Source organism: Blastomyces gilchristii, assembly GCF_000003855.2.
Source record: "Blastomyces gilchristii SLH14081 genomic scaffold supercont1.2, whole genome shotgun sequence".
Taxonomy (NCBI): Eukaryota; Fungi; Ascomycota; class Eurotiomycetes; order Onygenales; family Ajellomycetaceae; genus Blastomyces; species Blastomyces gilchristii.
The window spans coordinates 6,683,204-6,686,812 of record NW_003101681.1 but is presented as its reverse complement, the minus strand read 5'-3'; the positions used below and the strand labels follow the sequence as shown (position 1 = coordinate 6,686,812).

General features: G+C 31.1%; 1 non-coding gene across 1 annotated transcript; it reads left to right on the top strand.

Annotated features, from left to right (window-relative positions):
* Positions 1-798: 798 nt before the first annotated feature.
* Positions 799-879, top strand: BDBG_16434. The gene has a single exon. It is a non-coding gene; the product is annotated as a tRNA-Leu (tRNA).
* Positions 880-3,609: the final 2,730 nt, after the last annotated feature.

The following is a 3,609-nucleotide window of genomic DNA, read 5'->3' as shown; positions in this document are numbered from 1 at the left end:
TTGAAGAAGATGTCTATAATTAATATAAAAGACTCTATTCTGGTTTACTCAGATTACTTAAAAAATAAGAGTTTGAACAGATTAGATGCAGACATTGCTTACACTGAAGATAATATTAATTTCATCACAGATTTCTGAAATTTGAGCTGTGAATCTGAAGTCTTTGATGCTGAACTATTTATAATAGTAAAAGCTTTTACACTTATTAAGATAAAATCTTATAAAAGAGAAAATAACTTAAAAGAGATATACATATTCTCTGATAGTCAAGCTGCTTTGAAAAGACTTAAAAATAGTCAGATTTATAATAGTTAAATGAATCTTGAACTGATTTTAAATTCTGTGATAAAGATTTAAAAAAGAAGATTATTAAAATGAATAATTCATTTACACTAAGTTCCTGCTTATATATATATTCATGGCAATGAATTGACTGATTCAGCAGCTAAAAAGAGTTCAGAATTAAGCAGATCTATTCAAAAAACAGTGTTCTGGTCTTTTATAAAGAGAAAGATAAAAGAATCTTATTTAAATAAGTGAAATAAAAGCTGACAGAAACAAAAGAAGAGTATACATTATTCAAGATTTGAGATAAAATCTAAGTAAAAATCTTATTTAATTAAATATAAAAAGAAAATATTCTCATCTATAATTCAGCTGAAACTAGAACATGATTATTTCAAATTCTATATACAAAGACTTGATAATAGATTTGATTTAACAGAATGGTCATTCTGCAATGCAAATGAAAATCCTGAGTATATTGTAATATATTATACATTATATAATAGTCTCAGAGCCAGCGTGGCCCAGTTGATAAGACTGGTAACCAAGGCCGCACACATTAGAGGTGCGTGGGTTCGAATCCCACCGCTGGCACCTGCCACTTCTTACCCATGAAAGCCCCCATGTAATAGAGGCTGAGTCTAATTAGTAAGGCTTGGTGCGGGGTAGAACTCTCTACTGCAAGCCAAGTCACTAGTTAAGCAAGATCCTGCAAACACTCACCAGGGCCAGCATGAAATGCCAATGTCTCACTATTCTACTGTGCACCCGTCAAGGTTCTAACAATGTAGAGTCAAGCCTAATGTAGTGGTTATACACTACTTAAGCAAGTCCCTAACTAGGGCTGTCATCAGAGCCTAGCTCCCCCCCAAATACAGGGAATGATTTTGAAAACCACCCGACTAGCAGGCCTAGACGCGCATCTAGGCCCTAGACAGAGCACTCTGATAGGCTCGAGCCTGCAAGCTCACTGTCAAGCCCTAATACTGGCAGGGAGAACTGCAGTCATCAAGCCTATGATTAGTCCCTAACATGGGGCGAGGCCATGACAGCTGATTGGTAGGCCTATGAGCATCTAATGAGGCTGAGATCAGCAACTGGAAGCTTGGTGTGTATGCCATCAAGTGGGCAGTGGCAGCCACTAACTAACACCCCTGGAAATTAGTGGCTGGCCCAAGAGGACGGACACGGTGGTCAGTTAATTATAGGGGGTTAAATGTAATTAGCTTAAGGTGCATCCTGCGGGTGACTAGCGCCCGTAGTGTTGAAAAAGTTGATCATGAGAAGTTATCTCTCTGGAGAGAAAAGCTTGAATCTCTTATAGACTTACAAATAGTCAGATTTATAATGATTAAATGAATCTTGAACTGATCTTAAACTCTATTTTGAAAATTCAAAAGAGAAGAATATTAAAGCTGATAATTCAGATGACTCAAAAAATGAGAACTTGAATAGATTAGATGCAGACATTGCTTATACTGAAGATAATATTAATTTTATCTCAGATTTCTGAAATCTAGGCTCTGAATGTGAAGTCTTTGATGCTGAACTATTTATAATAGTAAAAGCTTTCAAACTCATTGAAATAAAATCTCATAAAAGAGGAAATTGTTTGAAAGAGGCATGAATATTCTCTGATAGTCAAGCTGCTTTAAAAAGACTTAGAAATAGTCAGATTTATAATGATTAAATGAATCTTGAACTGATCTTAAACTCTGTTTTGAAAATTCAAAAGAGAAGAATATCAAAGCTGATAATTCATCTACACTAAGTTTCTGCTTACATGAATATTCATGATAATGAATTGACTGATTCAGCTGTAAAAAAGAGTGCAGAATTAAGCAGATCTATTTAAAAAATTGTGTCCTGATCTTTTATAAAGAGAAAAATAAAAGAATCTTGTTTAGACAAGTGAAATGAAAGCTGGCAGAAACAAAAGAAGAGTATATATTATTCAAGATTTAAAACAAAATCCAAGTGGAAATCTTGTTTAATTAAATATAAAAAGAAAATATTCTCATCTATAATACAGCTGAAACTAGGACATGGCTTTTTCAAATCTTATATACAAAGATTTGATGATAGATTTGACTCAATAGAATGCTCATTCTGCAATACAAATGAGAATCCTGAGTATATTGTAATACACTGTGCATTATACAATAGTCTCAGAGTCAGATTGAAAGAGAAGTATGATCTAAATCAATTAAATATGAGATTCTTATTCTCAACTGAGACAGGAATTAAATACTTAATAGACTTTCTATCAGAAACTCAAGCAGCTATAAGAAAATGACTAAATTCAGAATTATCTGAGTATGAAGAGGAGGAAATTAATCAGATATAGTCTGTTAAAACAGCTATACACTCTCTTTTAATAATTTGTTTTGTTATAGTCTCTCTTTACTTTATCTTTTTCTTTATCTTTTTCTTTCAATTTCTTTCTATCTATTTATTTAATGTGTCTATCTTTGAGACTGTGTTCTTTTTCTCTTTTCTTTTGTCATGATATTGTCAAATGATTTCAAAGTATCAAAAGATGTTAAAACACTGCAATTTGTAAACAGTTTTTGTATTCTGGGCTGGAATTTTCTGATTTTGCATATCTGAAATTGATGAATGTATAATAGTTAACTTTACAGACATAGAAAAAACCCTGAGAACTAAAGTTCTCAGGTAGATGTCATAGTCTCTGACTGCATACATCTATAATTGAAGAATAATAATAATAATAATAATAGTCTCAGAGCCAGATTGAAAGAGAAGTATGATTTAAATCAATTAAATATAAGGTTCTTATTCTCAACTGAGACAGGAATTAAATACTTAATAGACTTTCTATCAGAAACTCAAGCAGCTATAAGAAAAAAGCTGAATTCAGAAATATCTGAATATAAAGAGATGAAAATTAATTAGATATAGTCTGTCAAAATAGCTATACACTATCTTTTAATAATTTTAATTTGTTATAATCTATCTTTACTTTACTTTTTCTTTTTTATTCTTTTCTATCTATCTATTTAATGTGTCTATCTTTAAGACTGTGTTCTCTTTTCTTTTGTTATAATATTATCAAATTATTTCAAAGTATTAAAAGATGTTAAAATACTGTAATTTGTAAACAGTTTTTATATTCTGAACTGAAATTTTCTGATGTTATATATCTGAAATTGATAAATGTATAATAGTTAACTTGATAGATATAGGAAAAGCTCTGAGAACTAAAAGTCCTCAGGTAAATGTCATAGTCTCTGACTGCATGCATCTATAAATGAAGAATAATAATAATAATACATACTGAGACTTGATTCAGTTTATGATTCA